Genomic DNA, 22,858 nt, shown 5'->3' with positions numbered 1-22,858 from the left:
GAGAATGTATTTCTGTTCCAAGTTATGTTAGTGTCTCTCAATAGTAGGCAACTTTATCGTCGCACTGAATGCAACAAATTGTGGAAAACTATAGTTATTATTTTTCACTTCGGTATACGTTAAACTTTTCATAATTCAAGATATCACCTATAGTAATATAGAGCCAATAAAAAAAAAACAAAACTATGATCCAATTTTCTATAGTAGAGTCTATAGCTTAGTAGTGCTTGTTAGACAGCTATTTTAAAAGATTATTAAAATAAATTTATCGAACCTTTGCTATACTATATTCTTTTCGATTGTCCCATAGTTAGACATTTTTAACATTCTTTCGAAATTCTCTTGGCCCGCGGCATTACCCTAGAATTGCAGGACAGTGTATGATTGCTGGATTCTGAAAAATATAATCATACTGGCAAACAATAACTCTAATTTATTAACACCTCTTTACTCCGCAATTGAAACAAATTTACGTGTAAAATAAAATTTGAAACAAGTCACACACCTCAAAATACATAGAGTAATATAGAATTTATAAATAAAACTATAAAATTTTATAATTGTCTCAAGAGCATCCAACGTCCAATGAGAAAAACCTACTCGATTTCCGTTCATGTATCTGTAGTAACGAATAACGATACAAAAGTGATTGATTTATATTTAGTATCATGTATTTTTAAAGTATCTTCAGAGACCGTAAAGGTTTCAGGCGCTATTTCCCCGTGGGGTCAACGACCGTGCTCTTATCTGGCGGTGTGTGTGAGTGTGTGTGTGCGTGTGTGTGTTGCGCCCGCGTCGCTGTCGTGTACTGTGTATGCGGAATTATTATGCAACGCTTATGAAGCGGTTAAGCCGCATTATCCAAACGCGCATCAAATGTAGATGAAGTCCGTTTTGTATCCAAATTTGTAGGAGTAACATCTGTACTCTTATACTTATATATAGTACAGTAGACAGTTTACTATTTTAAATTTTGTAGCGTTGTTTGTGCTTTACGTTCGGTAATATTTCTTAGTAACAAAATTTTAATAAATCACAGATTGTAAATTAGATCTATACCAATAAAATCCTAGTTTTAAATAATTATTTTTGAAAAAATATCTTAAAGACGCAAGAAATACTTTATTGAGATTATGATATTACAAACAGTAACCCCCATTTAAATTTCATTTTGTGGTGGTAGAAAAGAGTTAATAAATTAGCAGCTAAGTCATTTTTACCAGGAAAAACGTTTTACCTAATAATCTTTACTAAGTAGGTAGGTATAATATTATTAAATATCTCAGCGATTCCTTGAACTCTGCTAACGGGGAAAACAAATTTATAATCAAGTATTTATTGTCAATAAAAAGCATACTTAACTATGGGTACCAGGACATTCTAAAGTGATAGTAGATTGTATCACCAAACGCGAGAGAAAGGTATTGTAACTCTCGCTAAAACATGTTAAAACAAAATTTACAACATGTTTTGTATTAAAAATAGGTGCAGTTGCTTAGCTGTTACTTTTCCTTTCTGATTTTAATAAAATGTTTGTTTATTTTTTATAATACTTTTATATAATTCACGAATTCAACTCTAGTAAAGTAAAATTTATAAAAAAAACTATTTAGTGAATATAAATTAAACAAGTATACTTAAAAGCCAGTGTTATAAATGCCTCTCGCTGTCACGCGTTCGATCACTTTTCTTTTTAACTTTAAAATATCCCTAACCACCCAAAACGAGCCGATTTGTATCCGATAGCAGCGTGACACTCCAACGAGACATTATTGTCACGACAAGTGGCAGACAGGTGGCCTCAGATCGCTTTACCAACTAACACGTAAATTGGGAAAGAAAGCGCACGACAAGATCGTATCCTTTGACAAATAGTGCCACAAGGGAGCGATGCCCAAATATTGGGTGAACAACCTTTTAATGCTTTGAGGAGACATTTTATTTTTACCATACGTATCTACAAGAACAGTTTTAGAATTAAAAATATTAAAATAGTACATGATACCCATTGTTTACACGTGTCGATTTATGATTTACTTTAGTTTGTTTGTGCCAAATAGTTCGTTCTATCTGTGGCCACCAAGTTATTTTTAATTTTGTGTGATTAGATAAAATATGGTAACCAGCGTCGTTATTTTTTCTTGTATATCAAAACTAAATTTATTTAAACGTATCTTAATAACCGCTAAGTTTTCTCGGCAGATAGCTGAACTGCTAAACCTGACATTGAACACTTCTAGGTCATTGATTGATCGTTTGATGGTCTAAAAGTCATCTAAGTATTTATTCTGACAATTTCTGCTATCTATTTTATACAATGGTTTCATTAAAAAAATGTTTTAAACAATTGTAAAAACAGATTATAACAATAATAACGTGTATGCGTGGAATTTTCATTAATATATAATAATAAAATTACGTTAGGTTTAAAGAAATTTACTATCAAAAAGACTACATTCACTTGAATATACAATTTGCATAAAACTACACACAATATTAATTTAAAGTATTTATAAAAACAGTGCATAGAACAATTTTATCGAAATGCTATTACAGTTACCGATTCGGACAATACATAGAATACTTCCCGTACACAAAAGCGATATCGTGAATATGAATCGCCAGACCGAGCAGCGTATGAACGAAAATATCTACCGTTATCATTATCAGCTACTAATTATAGCGGGCCGAGGACCGCCGCTGGCCGAGTCAAGGGTGCGTTCACTTCAAGTTCAAAGGTTACCACCTAAGGTTCACGGCTCCTGAATTCCTTAGCTTATCTATGATAATGTTTTGGCTGCCTGAATGGGGTTTATGCCACAAATAATTATTTGTTGCGGATTTGTGTTTTCATTATTTTTTTGCTATAAATAAATTCACTGTATGTTACTGAAGTGTGTTTTAGCGATAAATATTGTTAAAAAAAGTCGTAAAATGTCCTTATTAGGACTGGATTCAAATATTAAATTCCGTCATATATCTCCCCTTGTTGAATGTCCGACTCGCCCATTTTCCTTTCTATTAATAAATCATATTCATAATATGTAGTAAATGATATTATAAAATATTATTTAAGACCACTTAAAATTTTCGTGAATTTTGGTCTGCTATTTTCATTGTAAATATTAATGGAAGGGGAGTGAAGAATGCGTCACTCACCCTTTTTATTATGTTTAAGTGCGTTATAATGATTACTAGAAACTTATAAACGACTATAACGTAGGTTAAATAAGTTTATAGGTGTAGTTCACACTGTCAAACTAGGCTATATGTAAATAATTTTTACAATTACTTTATAAATAATAATTTGCCGTTGTCAAAGAATTATTTATCCCATTGCTATAAGTCTCTTGTACTGATAATTATTTATATTTCGTAACTGCATTTTCTACGGATACTGTGCTATCGCAGTGTCATACAAATTCAAATGTACGTCTCCAAATATACCAATACTGAGTTAACAATATCGTTTTTTAAATTCCCATACTAATCAAATCCCTACTGTACATACTTCACAAGCGAAGCACATATTTAAATAACAATTGCCTATAATAATTACATTAATTCATTCGGTAGTTTTAGCGATAGAAAAATGGTGACATTTGGACAATGGTTTTCCGGTTCCCCAAGTGTTTGTGCGCGTGAGTGCGTGTGTGTGCGTGTGTGCGTAAGGATCACGTTACAGCTGAAACTGGGGGCGCCTGCCGAAAAGTGCGGTCGTCGACCCGGTCAGGAGCGCGGCCGTAGAGCGCGAACGACGCTACTTGGTACTTTGTCTAATAAGATGGCATCATTTCGGTGGTAATATTATCAGTTAAACATCTAATAAGAAAAGCATTTTTATATGAATATACCCAAAGTAATAAGAGTAGACTATAGTTGTAAATTGTGCATTTACATGTAGAATTCAATTTTAAATCTCAATATTTAGAAGATCAATTTAAATGTGAATTGAATTATAAATCACAAGACATACTCACTGTCATACTTTTAATAATAGTATTTTTATGAACAAAAAACAAGCTTATGGGTATTTTAAAACTTGACAACACAAATTCAATGATTTTCTCACAGTCTTTTAAAGTAATCATGAAAATATATTTTTTACATATCTATGTACGACATTGTCGAACAAAACATTACCTCACTTATGTACTAACGTTATAGTATCGAGGTGACGACCCGCAGAAAGGATTGTCAACGTGACGTAAATTGCAAGTACTTGGTGCATAAATAACTAAGTATAACGATATTGCGTACAAAATATTATTAGGTACGGGTTTAAAATTCTTATTAGTGTAATTTATGTAGCTTTAATACAAATCATTAAATATATTATTTAATAAAAAAATGAACAATATTTTTGCTAGAGTTTCAAAGAAATAAAAAAGTTAAGATATATACGAATAAAAATCCTATAAAACATTGTTTTAAAAAAATGTTACTGTTAGAATTTCTAGAGGTCAATAATTTTACTAGTTACTTAATTGTTATATTATTCCAATCATTTGACAGTTTTGTATGATAGGTTGACGATCGAAAATTATAAAAGCTTAGTTTCAAACAACAAACAAGTGCATATTTTTTGTGACCTTGATATTTCTTCCTGCGTATAAATAAATAATACAACCCTTTTTTGTTATTCTTTTGTTTAGTTGAGGACGGATCTAACTTCAAAAACAAATAAATCACCATTTCTACTTACGGGGGTGGTGAACAGATGCCACTAAATTGTAACGGTTTTTTTACATTCGCATTGTACTGTTATCATGGTTGCTCCGACCGTTGTCATTAATAAATATTGTATGTACTCGTCTTTCACTTTTTGCGTTATTGTTTTAGATATGTAAATAAAACTTAAAAGAGGTGTATGATACGCTGATTTACGTTAATTTTAATTTTTGGTAGAAGGCAGAAAAAGAAATAAATCGTAAATCATACACCTTGTAATAATGTACTTTATTATACGTACTAATTTTACACAATAAAAATACATACCTATTGCATACAAAAATACACTGAAGTTTTCCTTAAAGTCATCAAGTATCAAAACAGTGCGCGCGCTCTATAACTGGCGGTGATATATTTGGTGACATTGAACCGGGTCCATTGCCAACGACCTCGCTCCTCGGGGAAGCTCGGCGGTTTGCGTAATCGTTCCTGCGTACTGCCGAGACCCTAACGCACACAGGCACGCACTGATAACCACTCAATAAGACCCCGCGTAAACTACAAAACTCTCTGTATTTTTTTGCAAGTGTACCAACGGTGGGAGGTCTCGTTACGTCGGTGATTGACATTCTTATGTGACTCATTGCAGCGTAGTGATTTCTGATAAGTTTCGTTGACATTTTAATATACTTCCGTGTAAGTGGAATCATAATATTATAGTAATAATATTCAGGAACTGTGTATATAAACTACATGTGTGCCATTTTTATGAGTAGATATTTAAAGAGTACAAATTATTAAGTTATATGCTGACCTAATACTAATCATACAATTTCTCATCCATTTTATGGGTTTATTTCTATAGATAAATACACTATAAAAGTAAATTAAGAAAAAATATAATGTCACATTTATTTAATTGTAAAATAATAATGCCTGATGGCTCTCTGATTAAATATAAACATAAACTCAAAATTGATTTTTAAGAGGTTTTTCGTAAAGCGCAGATTGATGTATCTCTTCCTCAGCGGAGAGTGAAACATTTTTCTGAGTTTTAACACGCGTCTTTCATTTCCTGGACACTCATCAGTCTACGCCAGTGTTACGACTCAACGTTAATGAGTAATTTGACTGACATTTTAGCCTGTCTGCGTTCATTGATATTAATATTTCCAATTGTTTTGACGTCATGCGATATTAGGTGATGAAAAATTGTGAAATATGTATTATGCGCGATTTGCATCTTGATAAGAGAAATATCATCACAAAGACACGGTGATCTTGGGGATTATGACCTCTGTTTAAATAATAATTAGATTCAAAATCTTTAACCCTATCTATCGATCTTTAGGTTGTCCTGAATTTACAGAGTTCATTGTAATAATTTGTCCACCAACAAAAAGGGCCAGTTTGTGCTTGCCTACGGCGAAAATGGCCGATGTCTGTCCCCTGTCATGAAAAAGGGTGTTTTGACCTACATAAGCCCCTTCAGAGCACTGGCCTGCCGGCAAATAAAAGGGTTCGGATGTAGTCCATCAAGTATAGTGAAATTAGGTAGGCTAGTCAGTCGACGACCGTTATGTACAGTTTGAATTGAGAATTTTTCACGTACGTCGCTTTGGAGAAATACTGATAGTTGGTTAAATCTAATAATAATTAATTTAAAGATTCAGTTAATACAAAGACATTCAACTACAGGATAACTAAAGAACTCTGTGTTCGTACAACATAATACTTTATGTCGCCTCTGACCGTTTCATTCAGTTTCATTGCTTTCTTTTATGCTGTCCGTTTTTGTATAATAATTTTGACTTTACAAACTGTGAATAAACATGGCTTATTGTACTGCGCTAATATTTCAAATTTTATTGTTTTTTAAATGTTTTTAGAAGATATAGATATTTTTTGTAATAAAATACTTCCTTCATTTAATTACCAAAACTATTATCATATTATAATGAATAGAAACCTGAGAACTAGTCAAGTTGTATGAAATTTTAGGTAGCTATTTACGACTCTACTTAATTAATAGTATGTATTTAGTATGAAATTAAACTTGTGTGTTGGTGTGCTATAGTATATTTGTAGTGGATATAAACTCATTTTCCATGAGAGTAAACAAGGCACTCAAGGTCTGTGAGGGCGCGCCGTTGTTGGGCCCACGAGCGTTCACTCAGCGCTCGACCACTTTCACTGTTAGCGGGACCACGCGCAGTGCGCACCACCAATCGCGCTGCGCACATCGCCACTTGCCGCGCAACATCATCTCACGCGAACAATTACTCTGCAACATTGCAATACACAAGCACATGGCGCGCAACGTTGCAGAGCGACAAACCACCTCGGAAATCCGACACCCACTCTTCGCACATTCTCCTTACTCTGCCTTCCAGTTCGACACTACATTTTTCATACGTATCCAATTACTATAACGAGGGAGGTCTCCCACAATGTCATCACGCCTGCACCGCAACACGTACTCAGTATAAAAGCCAAAACACGCGGTCAACGGTCCCATTGCATTCTCCAGATCCAAACAGATGAAGTACGGTTGATTTAACAACCGCATACTTACATGCAGATTACAGTATACATGACGAGAATGCTAAACTAAAAAATGCACACAAAATACAGCGGATCGAGAGTCGAGAACGAGTCGACGTTACCCAAATCTGTCGGAACAATGGCTCCAAAGACACGGTAGTGGATGTGCGGTGTGGTTGCGTGAGGAAAGCGTCGTCGGGTCGCGTACTGCGGGTCCGATTCCCGGCGGAAGGGTCCCGGAGGAACGATTCAGGCGGGGTGGCGCGGCAGTGTGCCGGTCAGTCACCGCTCTGCCGGCGCGCCGCGCGCTCGCTGCCGTGTCGTGTCGCCTCACGCTCGCCGCTCGCCGTTCGCTATTGTTCCGAGCTGATACCTCCAATGTTTATCTGCAGCCCTGGTTGTTCTGGCACGCATGGCACGTCCCCGTATGAACTTGTGACGTGATTTTCTGTTTTCAGACTAGTGCATCCTATCTTTCAGTGGATTGTGACCGTTTATGTGTAAGAAAGTGGAGAGTGACTTGCAAAGCAGGATTATTATTGTTCAGGATTCTGTTGAGACTGCTGCCGGAAGATATCCAGGACTGAGCATTTCAGGTCTCAAATTTTTATAGCCTAGCAACTGTACTTTATAGATGGTAATTTAAAAGGCAAAGCTTATGAACTTCAATAGAATATCTCTCAGCAACCTTTCAATGTTATATTACTAAACAAGTAACATTTTTTGCTATCGCTTGAAACCTTTATGCCAACTTGAAGTCGTAGAAATTCCCAAACTTTAAGCATTCCATATAAGAGTTGTAAAGAAACTTGTTGCTTGTTACAAAAAAGTATTTTGCTTACTGCTATTGTGTGGACAGTATTAAATAGGAAACCATTTTATTTCTAAGAATTCTTTACAACGATTGCCTACTCTTTGCTTAGTTTGTATATAAAGTTTTCACAGAGGAACATAAGTGTGCGTAGAGTGTATGTAATATGTATGTGTAAAAATTAATTCACCACAGAAAACTTTTTAGGAAATAAAAAATGAGATAGTTGCAAATAACACTTAATTGGTTTATGATTCAGAGTGCAGGTCCCTTGGACGTGAAAAGCCTCTGATTGATCTACTAATGGAAATATGTTAAATGAGCCCTTAATTGAATTTCGCCGCGGATAATCATATTTGTAAAATGTGCATTGCGCTTCCATTGCATTGAGTACAAACGAGTACAAACGGACATATCTTCTTGCCTGTATCCCAAAGGGGTAGGTGAAGGTGTATCGAGTGCACACTCATTTCGTCACCGGTATTTCCGTCCCATAATGCGGTATCGATATTGACGTTTCGGTCGAAAACCTGACTGTCGGCAATGTTTTTCGCATATAAAATAGAAATTAGTCCACTTTCGTGTAAGCTGGCACCACGTCTCTGATAACACCTTAAGGTATGATGAGAGTTTACAAAGGTGAAAGCATGCCAAATGAAAAAACGTGGCACTCCAGTTGATTTATTTTTATGTTGAGCTGCAGTTTACATTTGCTTTGTAATTGAGGAAATAAAGATGGTAATAAATCTCGTTTCTTTCGAGCGAACTGGTGCTAAGTAAGCCTTAATGGTGTTTGGTGGTCTCAAATTGTTTGTCATTCCGTATAAAAGTTATTTCACTTGACTTTAGCTTGAAGTGACTCATTTTGGTAAAATTTTATTGCAAGATTTTCTTATGAGGATTCTGAATGTTTTATTAGGCGTAAATTTTTTGATGATTTAATAAATTTTATTCATTCCGAATATGTGCTCCAGGTTGAAAAGTTTGGTAATATATCTTAGGAAGATTTACTTACGCCCTTAGTTGCAACGAAGCATATGATGCAAATTCGGAGAAACTAAACGCCCATAAGATTGCGCCGGTAATCTCGGATGGGTAATCAGGGATGCAATTACTTTACAAGTGTCTGCCGAACGTAGTTGTCTTATGTTATAATTAAACTCTTTTAATACGGTCGCTTACAATCTATAATACACACATTCAATTGGCGGAAAGCTTTTATATTAGGTATTTTCCAATAGGACCAATCTAATGGTTTTCTTAATTTACAGACAATGATTGAATTTCTTTTATCTCGTTATTTTTAAACGTATAATCTTTATAAAAATAAAAACAGTGGTAACCAACCTGTCAGTTTATTTTTTTGCGGCAAACGAAAATAAATTCTGTAAACATGAACAGGCGGTGGTAAAATTCGTGCGCGATGCATTTCCGATATGGCGAAAGGTTCGTCGCCTATTACGTCTGAGACAGAAATAGACCGAGGCGAAAAGTAGGTGAACTCAGTATTTGTATTAATAACGTTCATTCAAAACGGGATGGGCCCGCGGCTGTGGCTTTTAACAGGGCTTGGGAAAAGCAATTGCAACTCTTAGGAACATCTTTTTATAAACATTTTTGGAAGTCAGTACTATTAAGTAATTGACTCGGAATAAAACAAGCTCAGGTGAATTGGTATTTAAGTAATGTATAGCACATTCAATTATATATGAGGAATTATTAGGACAATTATATCTGATTGTTCGTAATTTTTATTCCACCAAAATTGCATTGATTTAATTGTGTTTAAGGGTTGAATTTTTAACAATTATGATAATATTTACTCATAAATAAAATACAGCTTAAATAAATTAAAATACAACTCTTAAAAAAAAACAACATAATGATTAAAGAAATAGCTTTTAACTATTATTATTTTTTATTTGGGACAACAAACAATTGTGTAACACTCTGAATGAATGCAATATTATAACAGACCACGAAAATAATAAATACAAAGCCTTACAAGAGTCACTTAGTGTAGCGATTCTCTAAAGCACATTGAACTACGAGTAGGTACAATCGCGATCAGTCCCAAAATAGCATATTTCCATATTTATAAGTTTTACCCTTTTTCTTTGTAAAAAATCCTCGGTAATCTTACTTCGATGAAGGATCAATTTTGAGCCAAAAATAATGCCGACAATATAACCTTCATTCTAAAATGGCTGTTTTTAAATTATTTAATAATAACAGAAAAACACATTTATTCTTGAAATGCTGCAATTTTATTCTAATATTGTGATAAAATAAATTATACATTATATATTTAATTAATGTACTGCACACACTACTCGTTTTGAATTTGAAATGTCCAGTTCGACTGTAGAGATCCAGCGCATTACTCTTGATGCTATAGAGAAATCCAAATTAGTTATTATATTTACTATAATATGTAGTTATTCAGTATTTTTTTGTTAATAGTTATGCATTCAATGATCATCAATTCAATTTTTTTTTGTATATATTGCAGTGGCGATGGGTGAAAATTTTCAAAAGGTAACCCGATGCAAAAAAATAATTAATATATCGCCTTAGTTAATATATCGCGGCTAATTGAACAGAAAACAAAAACGAAGACGTTCGGAAATAAATCTAAAAGGGAAGCCGGGAGGAATCGGGTTGTATGGAGATTCGCCACTGATATATGAGTTTTATGTTTTAAATTAATAATTATTTATACGGGCTTTCATTGTATGTGTATTTTGGAATAGATATAGGTATTAAAATATTTCTTACTATGTTTCCAGCCACCCCATCGCCTTACCTTCCCTCGCGGCCTGTAGAGATGAAGGAAAAAGGCTGAAAACATATACAAAAGGACAAAGAATAAAAATGTAAGTATATGGCTAATTATATAGTCTAAGCGATTTTTAATCATAATTTTATTAAAGACCTTATTCATGAAACTGCACATTTTTTAAACTGCTATTTTAAAGGTAATTAGATGGTTCTAATTATTTTGGAGTGCTTAGTGGAAGCAAACGCATAAACTTGTGAATGAATTTCGATAAAATCTGGCTTGCAAGAAGACCGAGTGCCGAATTAGTTTTTACGCCAGAGAACGCAAATTAACATTACTTTTTATCCCAGAGAATGCTATAGAAGGATTTTTATTTTGGGATTAGAATAGTACTTGTAAGTGTGTGTGCGGAATGGCGAATAAAATCAAGTATCTTAAAAATAATGTAAGTGGTCTTACTAATATTCTATACATACGTGAAGTTTGTGAAAACTTTTTGATGTTTGTTCGAAGTAAACTTAGAAACAGCCAAACGGATTTGAATGAAATTTGGCACACGGATAGATCATGTCCTGGATTAACATATAGGCTACTTCTTATCTCGATAATTTGCTCCGATGGGAAATTAGTTGATTTTAAATGAGATTTTAAGTAGATGGCGCTGTCGTCGTATAGATGCTATGGATCGCGATAATGTTTTAGGAACTTTTGTAGTGGGAAAGGCTCTTCACATGCAAGCAACACTTAATAGTATTTAAAAATACTTCTAATAACAAATAGTCGCGAACTAAAATAAACCATTTGTCCTAAATTACTTTAAAATATTTTTAGTTTACAAAATGGAACAGGGCCCTTATTCTGTATGGTAGTGTAAACGCGTAACGCGGCCGTGTCATGTTATCTTCGAGAAATGTGCGTGAAATGGTATTCTGTAAGCCAAATTTCTATAGTCCTAAACATGATGCGTTGTGTTACGTGCTTGTTACGCACTGTTAAAATAACGTGCGGGATAGAAAATAAGGCCCCAGTTCCAGAAAGATAATAACATTTACTCACTTATTTGTAACAAGATTCTAGGAGTGCTTGTAAAACGGTTACTGTAACTAACAACTTATCATGTTTAGGAGATTGTTGTGTAAAAAATATAGAAAACAAAAAAAAAAAAAATTCAGACGGATAACAAAATTATGTAGTATTAATTATTTTTTTAGAAAAAGATAATCAACTTTTATATTCATAGCCTAAGTTTCACTGGAACGCCATTGATAAAGTCTTTCTTTGATACATTCTACGTTGTCACCTTCATAATTTACCATCACCGCAAGTCATGGCTCTACAAATTAACATTTATATTATTTTAGTTACCAAAAAAGGTTCATTTTTCGTTGAAATATTATTCTATCATTAGGCTCAGGTTGATTAAACATTTTTGTTACATAATATCTATCTAGTTAAAATATAACATCCTTATTTCATGTTCATTTATAGAAAAGTATCATTTATATTTCAAGTATGCTTTACTATATTTGTACTGTGTATCACTTAAGGCAAAAGTAAAAATGCACACTGAAACTTGTTCCTCTTTAGAAATTAGAACCTTTGAATACGTTCTAAACAAAATAATTCTACGAAACCATTTAGTTACAATTTTACAATAACTAGGACCGGCAGTCGTGCGCGCAACACTAGGACTATTATCGATGGTGTTTAGATGCAAAATCGTGTGCTCGTCCACTGTGGTGTATTGTTGCAGGAATAATGCACTGACGGTAGTAGTTTATGAGGTCTTTCACCGGCCACATTATATAGGTCAGTTAGATTAGCAACGCTCCCCGCTCTGGTGACTACATGTGTTAGGGCAAACTGAAGGCACAACCATGATCCCCCATGCATTGATTTTGCATCTAGTAAAGACATAGGGGACATTAATTTTGACAAAGTTCTATATTCTGTGTAAAATGGAACGTTTTTTGTAAATATTTTTACTGTCAGAGTACGCGAGAGCTCGTTTAGGGTACAGGAAACTGAGCTCAAATATTTTTAGTATTGAGTTGAAAATGCTAAAAGGCTTGATAGAGATATGATGATATGTGATAAATGTACTGTTAATTTACCTGTTACTTACTACATATAGTTCAATTGATTTAAAGATAACACATTCTCTATTCAAAATTTAATTATAATACTATAAAAAGTATCTAGCTAAAAACGTAAATGATGTACTCATTGAATAGCATATTTAAAATTACAATATTTGACATTATCTAGTAATAAAATTTCAAAACGCCGATGTCCCTTAAATTGTGAATAACGCCTCACATTTAGGTGCATAGATTAAACCAACTATTAAAATTATTTTTATAATTAAATTGTTGATGCTTTTTTTATTTATTGTAAATTAATTTACTTCATATTTCCTTTTGGGGTTTACTTTAAAAGCATCCAAAAAGGATGATTTTCTAAAGGTATCGTCAGTATTAAACTTAAAATTAATTTGACAATTACATAATCTGACGACGATACGGTGTATTGTAATAAAATTCACTTATCTATCCAAAATTACAGCAATTACCAGAACTCCAACATACATTCGGAATGGGTATAATCTAAGCAATCCAACGCACCTTGCTGAATAACAAACGATGTACAGACAGACCGCAGTGGGTTTTCGTTGATTGGCAAGGGGCCTGTAGACAGGTGAGCATCAACTGTTAAAACGGGTGTATGTACTTACCAAATTACTCGGAATTCGTTATGGAAATATGATTTTACTTCTCAGAATGGTGTAGGAGTTTTGGACTTTAACTTCGGTAAAGATGTTTCTGTAAATTATAATTATGTTTTTAGATAATAAAACGCCTACGAGATACGTCCGCGTAATTTCTTAGCAAATATAGGTAGATTTATTGCTCATATGACGAAAATGGTAGGTTTCTTACTGCTGGTAGTGCCCTCATATGTGAGAGACCGACTAGGTAGGTACCAGCACAATGTCTTTTTTTGCCGCCAAGCAGCAGTGTGTAGCCACTGTTGTGTATCGATTTGAAGGACATTGTAGCCAGGGTAACTACTGGGCATAATAAGACTGAACTAAGGTCTCAGGGTGAGCGCAGTGGAGTGTACAGTATTTTGTAATTCTATGTTGTGTATGGTGATGCTAGTGTTTATGAGTGGTCGTAATGCTTACCAACAGGCAAGCGGCATGCTCGTCTCGTCATTCTACTGCAATAAAAAAATCAAATAACCGAATAAATCTTTAGAGGTACTTTCTAGGGAAACGTTCATTTCGTGATATGACTGTACCGGAAAACGGAAGAATAATTTCTTTAGACCCATACCGAGAACACTCGTTCACTTGATCGAAGCTTGTTGATATTTATTAAAAACTAGTTATCGCTCACGGCCCCGCCCGCGTGGAAAGGAGTTTTGTGATAAGTCCTAATATATATTTTCCAGTGTTAAAATGTTCCTTCCCAGGATTTCAAACTATCTCCTTAGCAAATTTTATCGAAATCGGTTCAATGGTTCAGCTGTAAAAGCGTAAGAGACAGACAGATAGAGTTACTTTCGCAATTATAAGTATGGAAGTATGGATTGATTCGTGATTATTATAATCAGCCTTACCTTCAGTTTACCATTAACTACATTATTACAGTTTACGTTAAACGATGATTAATGACATGATTAAATATAATAAATTGTATAAATAAAGTCATTAAAATTTCGTGATAAAATTTGTATCTTTATCTAACAATTGCAGTGTTAATTATTGACACGTTTCATTAAAATTCAGTATTAGACCATTGCAATACTATTCTTATATGTAATACCTAATATGACAGTAAATCATAGGCATTTTACAACCAATTTAAATATAAAGATCTGTGCACATTCGAGATAGCGTCGCAGAAATACTAGGTTAATGATTTCCTACAACGTTATAGTCCAGAGGTCTAGCGCGCCCTCAATATTACAAGCATTGTTTCCACTCCTTATCGTATTATAGCCGCGTGTACTTCCATTAATTTACGGTTTTCATGTCCCACATCTACGGTAATAAAATATAAGTTGATAAATTATAATTGTAATCAAGAAGACTTGGTATGGAAAAGTTTTAAATTTTTCGTTACGTTTTTGTATTTGTTGTTTTTTAATGAGTATATAATAATCATACTATTTAAAAAGTAAGAAAGATTTAGATAGATTTGCAATAATTGCATCTACTTCCGTCAGACTTCGTCGACTATCGACCCATTTATTACTAACTATAATATTTATAACTAGTGGGCTTGGCAGACGTTGTCCTACCACACTCCACCTTCTATGCGGACCGTATTGTATGTGGACTACATTTCAACTATCGGATCCAGAACTTTCCTACTTTTAAGCTGAAACCACATTCTCCAAAAATTGCATTGGAAATGGTGGTTTTGGAGATTAGCGTGGTCGACACGCGCCTTCTACATGTTATATGCATAAAACCTTTCCGCAAGTAGAAGCAATAAGTCTACAAACATTTGTCTCAATCAAAGGAACAATTTGGCACTACCTAAACAAAATGATTTTATATATTTGATGATAAATTAATTAAAATAAATTCAGCGCTGTCGTTTCGTATAAATTGAAATGTATATTTTGTCGGGAAAATCCTGCGATCGACATTCGCCGACAGAATGGATTTGTTGTGAACTTACGTCTCCGCGTGGCGCCGCGCGAAAATTATAGCAGTTCCCAAAACTTCTTAGTCTTTAGAGGTAGGTCTTAGTATTGCAGACAAAACTTCGCTCTTGTCGAATTAAAACATGACTTTTTGTTTTATTTTACATGTAAATTGACAATATGAAATTTACTTAAGAATGATGATCGTACCGTTTTTAATGGGGATTCTGAGAATGTTTATTTGCTCTTAATTCCTCAACCGGTTTAGCTTTTTTATGTTACGTAAAATTAAAAAAAGTAGCTGGAATTAAATATGATTACGGCGTTGAGGTCAAAGATCATCATTTGCGACATACAACAACAAATAAGCCACATAAAGTCAAACATGACACCGCTCTAGAATTTTTTATGCCGCGGAGTTCAAAATACACAAGCTTCCAAGTATACTTATATACTATCTAAATTAAGAGTTGGTATGCGTGGGTTTATATTATTAGAAAAACTTAATATTCGGATTCAGCATAGGTACTTTTACACAGAATATACGTATAAAAAATATAGGTATAATAAGCAATAAAAGTAACAAAGTCGTTACTTATTAAAAGACTAGCGCTACTGCGTTTTGGCAAACTCGCATAAACTACAAATTTGTATTTGGATAATTGTCCAAAATTACGTAATAAATAATTTTCCATATTAATCACATACTACTTATCAATCAACAATTAAAAAGAACATAGGGGATGACAAATGTCCGCGACGTTCCGCAAGCCGACAGACGGCCCAGTTTGGGCAGGTCGCCGCCCGGACGTGAACTCTGCACCGCGGTCGATCCGTCCTACCACGCCACCGTTTTTTTCATCCTCTCCACGAAAACTCACAAGTATCAATTTCGAGGGTATTTGATGCGTCAACCCAACAATTAAAATTCTTTGAATGTTACATAATGTATCTCATTTTTTATTTTATAATTCTAGTGTCAAATAGTCAATATATAAACATAATATTATGTTCTAAGATATTTTTTATTTAACAGCAAATTTTAATTTATTCAAAGATTAAATATAATATGATTTAATCGCCATAATTGCAACTCAATGGGGAATTATTTACCGAAGTTCCCGTGCAAGGCAGAGCGTTCGAGCCACCCCATCGCGGTTCGGCCACACGAGTCTGTGCGGGGTCAATGTCCGCTAGTGGTATATAGGTCAAATGGAGGCGCCTTCTCGTCTGTATTATGTCAGCCTGGTCGTCTTACGCGAATTCGGTTTTAACGACATTATTTAAAAGTTTTAGAAACACGTTTTCGAAACGGGAATAGATTCTAATCTCATTGTTTTGTGACCGGCTTTGGACGGGGCACTCGTGTAATAATAACAAGTTGTACATCAATGAATTATTTATGAACTCGCCACTGCGGAAGGGGTTTAATATTTAATTATAATTCGCATAAAAGTACACAGTAAGTAACAGAAAGTTAATTCTTTGCTCTTTCTCATATAATATGACATACGAACAATCGTTACAACGACAATAACTTAATTTGCGTACGCTCCTGTCCGTCGATTTATAGGTATTAATTTTCCATATAACCGACCATAACCTTTATCTTTGAGAATGCTTTAATTCAAATGCTTAGCAGCTGCCACGCATCACGAAGCAGCGAACACTTAACCCCATTTGTTAGTTAACTGCATTATAAAGCGACTGCGTTGCGGAGGACTGTTGGGTCGTGCATCACAGTGGTGTCAGTCGGCTCTTCAGTTAGTTGGGTTATAGTGATGCATAGAGTGGTCGGCTGCTGCGCTCGGGCAAAAGGGAAAGTGTTGGAGGCTTCCTGCTCGCACGCGGAAACGTTTAGTTTACTGTGCAGTGTACGTAACAACATTTCGCTTCAAAGCACAGTGATAGCGCACTTTGCGACACCTCAAGCGCCGTCCTACGTACGTCCTACCGACGCTAATTAACGCCTGCGTAATGTGATTGATGATTATAATCATATTTGCGTATGTCCCTTTTCCATTAGACGCTTCAACAAAAACTGGTCACTGTCATTTACTCCCTTAAGTAGCTTTACTTCTGCAAATCGACGTGACAAATTGTACACCTTGAATAGCGTGCTATTTCAGTATTTATGGAATACTAAGGGACCTTTTTCAAATGATATCGACATTATCGTTCAGTACAAGTAATTGTATCGGCAAACACTAAATATTGCAGATAAACAAAAGGTGCCAATAAATGCCCAAACATTATCTCGGTGATTTAAATATAAGGGAGGTTAAATCTAAAGATCATTGGATCAGGATACACTCAGACACGACAAAAGAAACTGTGCGTGAATCACTTTGGAAATTTTGTTAATTTTCGGTTTTAGAATGGTATTTTGAATTTTAGGTGATCATATTTTTAAGGCTTGGTTTTTATTGAAGCAAATTTATCAAAAAATTATAATAAAACGGATTAGAAATACCTTAAAATATCTAAACAAACAACAAAAATTGCGTAGGTGTTAGATATTGATAGTTATAGAAAGGTTAAGCTCATTATGGAAAATTTTCAGACACTAAAATTCAATAGCTTATAGACCTCGTGTGATATCGTTTAAGTCATCTTAGTATCGATGGTTTTACTTTCGAGCGTCATGCATCACTCTCACTGAGGCGGAAATAGCTCATCACCGCGCACGAAGGATCATTACTCGTCATTGGCTTCACAAGCCTATCATTGGCATACTGCATACATTATCTCATGTTAGACAAAAAATGTTACACAATTTTTTTTTACGTTTTTTCAAATATTTGAATAATTTTGTATACGATAGTTAAATTATAGTCGTTATAGCCAAGAGTTTGATGATTAATTAATTTCAGACCTATTCCAAACCCAACCCACTTCGAGAGACGCAACACCAAGGAATCAAAACATGTGTTACATTGTTATCCTTGCGTTATTATGTTACTGTTGCTCTCTATAGATATCAAATTCGCGTATAGAACAAAGAGCAGTGTGAACAGAGCCTAACGCAGGCGTGCGGCAAGCCGTCTCTTCCGCATTGGCTTTGCACTTTCTCCGCGTCCGCTGCACTTTGAATACTCACTGCAGAATTATATTGTAGGAAATCTATAATGCGAGCGGGAAATCATTTTTGGCTTTTGTATTTAATTCGGGAATTGTTCAATATTTTTTGTGAGACTATTCTTGTTCCAATGTTTTAAGTAAAATAAATTTAATTTAAATCATTTATCCTTATTATTTCAACTATTTTTAAACGCGTTTATTTCGGTATTAGTTACTTCGAAAAATATTTTATTGTATCACTTTACGTGGCGTTGAAAACATTAAATTAATTATATAAATACTTAAACTTATTATATCGTAGAAAGTAAATAAAAATTATATTTTAGACACCTGTCTCAATGTGGACGAATTAACGATTGGCTTTCAATATTACAAATATATCTCGTCTACTATATCTTTCGAATTAAAATAATCTTAATACAAATAAAATATGTAATAACCTTCCTTTCCATCTTATTAAGCTAAATGCACTCAATTCGAACTAAAACAAGAATTCTCTTCTCATTAGTAATTCACACGATCATTTATATACTAATGGCAATACCATCGAATGTGAAAGAGAAAAATCATGCCATGTACCATAGTCTCACATAACGCATCTTGCGTGAGACAGAAGCCTAACCGGAGCTGTTTCTGGAATGTCATTTTATTCGAGAATGATGTTTTAAATATTTAGGTACTAAGTATAAACAATCTCTGCAAAAGTTTCTAAAACAGAAGCGATTTATTGCATCATCTGCGCGACACCGGCGCCATCTATTTAAAGAATCAATTTAAAAAATCTTACATTACCGCGATTAAAAGGCTCTGTGTTGATCCAGGGCATGTTCTCTCTGTATGTCAAATTGCATCCAAATACAATTTGCCGTTTCAGAGTTTACTTCTAACAAACATCCAAACATTTTCAAAACTTTTTTTATAATATTGGTAAGAATTAAGATTTAGGAATCTAAAAATCTAAATTAGTCTAAACAGTAATGCTTTAAATGATACTCTTATTCGGAAATCAAAGCTGCGCTACGCTAGTAAAATACAAATCAGTGAAAAGTGGACAGGTATTTTAGACTGATTATAAAGGATTCTGAACAGAGGTTCCTAACACCAATGTAAAGTTCCTATTAGAAGCTAATGAAGTGCATAAACTTATCATAATTTCATGTAAACAACTCTGTTTAATTCTTTTGTGCCAATCGAATGCGCATAACTTTAATACACATTAGTGATGTCACGCAATCGAATTCACTGCTGAATGGTGATTGGACTTTAATTATTGATAAAACATCGATAAATTCAAACAAATCGGCCGGGGAAATGTTTGTCTCTTACGGTAGTTCACGCTGTAATTTAAAATAAACCTACAAACTTTTTTTTAATTACTCTAATTAAGAATTAATCGAAATATGTTTATGTAAAACGAATCGTCATTTATTTCTTTTAGCTGTTGACCAATATTTAACATATCCGCCTCGTTTTCGATTATTTCCTACAAGACTTAAAAAGGAAAAAGTAATTACAATTCACGATTCATAAGAAACTTTGCAGCAGAATTGCATATTTGACTTGCACATTGCATTTGTTGGCGGGCCTATTGAGACGGGCTTCCCAGAACTTTCACTTGCGCATTTCTACGAATCATAAGACGTTGCACAATGTACTGGTATCTCGAAGGATTAAATTTATAACGCAACTAATTGGTATTGTGCTCGATAAGTGAGATCTATAAACTTCGATGTTATCATCGAATGTCACGGTTCTGCAGTCAAATTATATTGTTTTATTGATATACGAACAGAAACGATTTAAGCCGTCAACTTATTTCAATACCAATTACAAAATCGGCTTATAATAATGTAATCTACACGAAGCTTGTAGTTCATGTGTCCTCCCTCTGCCTTAAATTTCGGTATCATTTATAGGTATATGTATTTTTATTTATTATTGCGGTATATATGTATTTGATGTGCGTACAAATTAATTATTCTCTTTAACAGAAACATACCCCTAACTTTATAACTGATATGTTCAACCCAGGACAATATAACTATAAGGATATCTAGTATGGAACACAGGTTATAAAATCAACTTACAATTTCTATGTGAGTATTAGAAAATGGAAATCCTAGGAAAGGTCGTCGAGCGCACTCGATCCCGCACTTAATGTTCTAACAACGCAAAACGTCGCGTTTGATTTCGCGGCGAAAGCTATTTACTTTCTGACTCATTGCAAACACCCGACTACACGATTTTAGCGTTAATAATAGGAATTCTTCGAAACATAGGCTGCAAAGATTTTGAATTACATGTTTTTTTCAAACTATAATGACCAGCTTGATCGAATGAATAAAAAAATGGTTATATTGATAAATATATTATCTAAAATTTTGCAAGTTAGGAAATAAAAATAAATTAAAGGCCATATATTTATATGTCATCAAAATTATTAATCTCACAAAAAGAGGACTGTAAGCAGTTGCTGAGCTTAGATGTTGGCTGACAAAGACACTATTTAAGATTCGATTTTTTTAAACCTCTAAAAGTTATACTAAGCGTAAATATTGTGTACAGCCGCCCAACAATTTAAAAACATTTTTGTAGTCTTCTATTACATTACGCGAACACGGAAGATATTATTCTGCTCTGCCGAACACCCTATGGCAAAATAAAATTGAAATTAATATTTTTTGGCTATGGCTTAAGTCAATTAGGTTTCTTATATAATATTTTACCACAGCACCTTGTTATGTATTTTTTGTTATTTACTAGTCAACGTAATTATGAAATTTTTTATTCAGAAGTTCTCTGATGTTGTTTACTTTACTATAACCAGCACCTACTCAAAATAGATCTATAAACATAATTAAGTTTAAAAACATTCCGATCATTAGAAAAAACACACAAGTTCCTTCACATAATTAAAGTAATTTTATTGTCCGTGCCACTTCTTAGTGACACGACAATAATTTCACCAATTACGACGTCGAATACCAAAATAGGTTGATTAAATTTGTGTGTGGTGGATAAAAATAGTACGTTTGAAGACATTTTGTTTCTTCATACTACCCCTGCGATAAACTATCAAATACAAAAATACTTTATTCGAGATGGCTGTAAGGTTATAGGTTCCGTTGCCCATTAAAAATATAGAAGCAAATGAGTCCATGTTTTACAAAGCTTATTAATTAAACAATTTACTTCGCGCTGTTAGTCAGATATAAAGTAATGAATCATTCAAATGATATTCGTTTACATATTTTATTCATAAAATACATTTTTGATTAAAGAATTGCGACAAATTAAGGTTGGTAATAAACAAAAAAACCGTTATGTATGGTTTGTATATTAATAATTCTACTGAATATGGCTATGGCCACCTTTTCTTTCGTATGATTCTTTTATCGTATGATTAAACATAAACAAATTAAAGATAACGAAAAAATCTACATTTAATTATTATTGCCAAATGATCTTAATTCTTGTTGGATATTTAATAATTGCTGTCCAAATAATTGCTACATAGTTGTAATTGGGTAGAAATTCATTGCTTCAAATAACCACTGATGTAGAATCATTATAATTATTTATTTATAACAAACAATTAAAGCATAATGTAAAACAAATATTGAATGTTCCTATATTTTTAGTCAATGGACTTTCATAATTATTACACGTTTCAATCGTTAATTATCACAATCCAAAATAACCTATTCTATATAAATAACCCATCTCTATTATTTGGAAAAAAAAATCACAAAAATCTTTTATAATTTTAGTTAATTGAGTTGTGACAGCACCATATACTTTCGCATTAGACTTTTGCGTCGAATTGCGGAGGAAGTCCAGGATCAATATTTGCCTACCGCCCTAACAAGTCCGGAGACAGGCGCCCGTGTAAAGGATACCTTGCGTTAATTTCCCTCCGTGGAATGTGTTTAATTAATATGCATTTACTCTGTAGAGCTGCAGAGGATGGGGTAAATCTCGGCTGAATCCCAGCTCTCCCCTTATGAGCTACATACGATATAGGGCATTCATTTCTAACGTAATCTAATTTTATAATTTACTACGTATCTGTATAGTAAGGTAACGGAACCTATGAAGGGCCACCTAATTTTAAAATCATCATAAAATGCTTTCATGAAAAAATAGAAAGTAAAATCTTTCATTTAACGAAAAAATATCATGTAAAATCCTTGATGAAAGTGCTACAAATCACTGTTATATGTTATAAAATTTAATAATAAAAGATCTGATACACAACCGTTGAATATTTTTATACTAGAACACAAAATACCAAAAACATGGATGTTGCT

The sequence above is a fragment of the Manduca sexta genome, chromosome 28 (assembly GCF_014839805.1).
Source record: "Manduca sexta isolate Smith_Timp_Sample1 chromosome 28, JHU_Msex_v1.0, whole genome shotgun sequence".
Lineage (NCBI taxonomy): Eukaryota > Metazoa > Arthropoda > Insecta > Lepidoptera > Sphingidae > Manduca > Manduca sexta.
The sequence above is the reverse complement of the archived record's forward strand: the minus strand, read 5'-3'. Positions refer to the sequence as shown.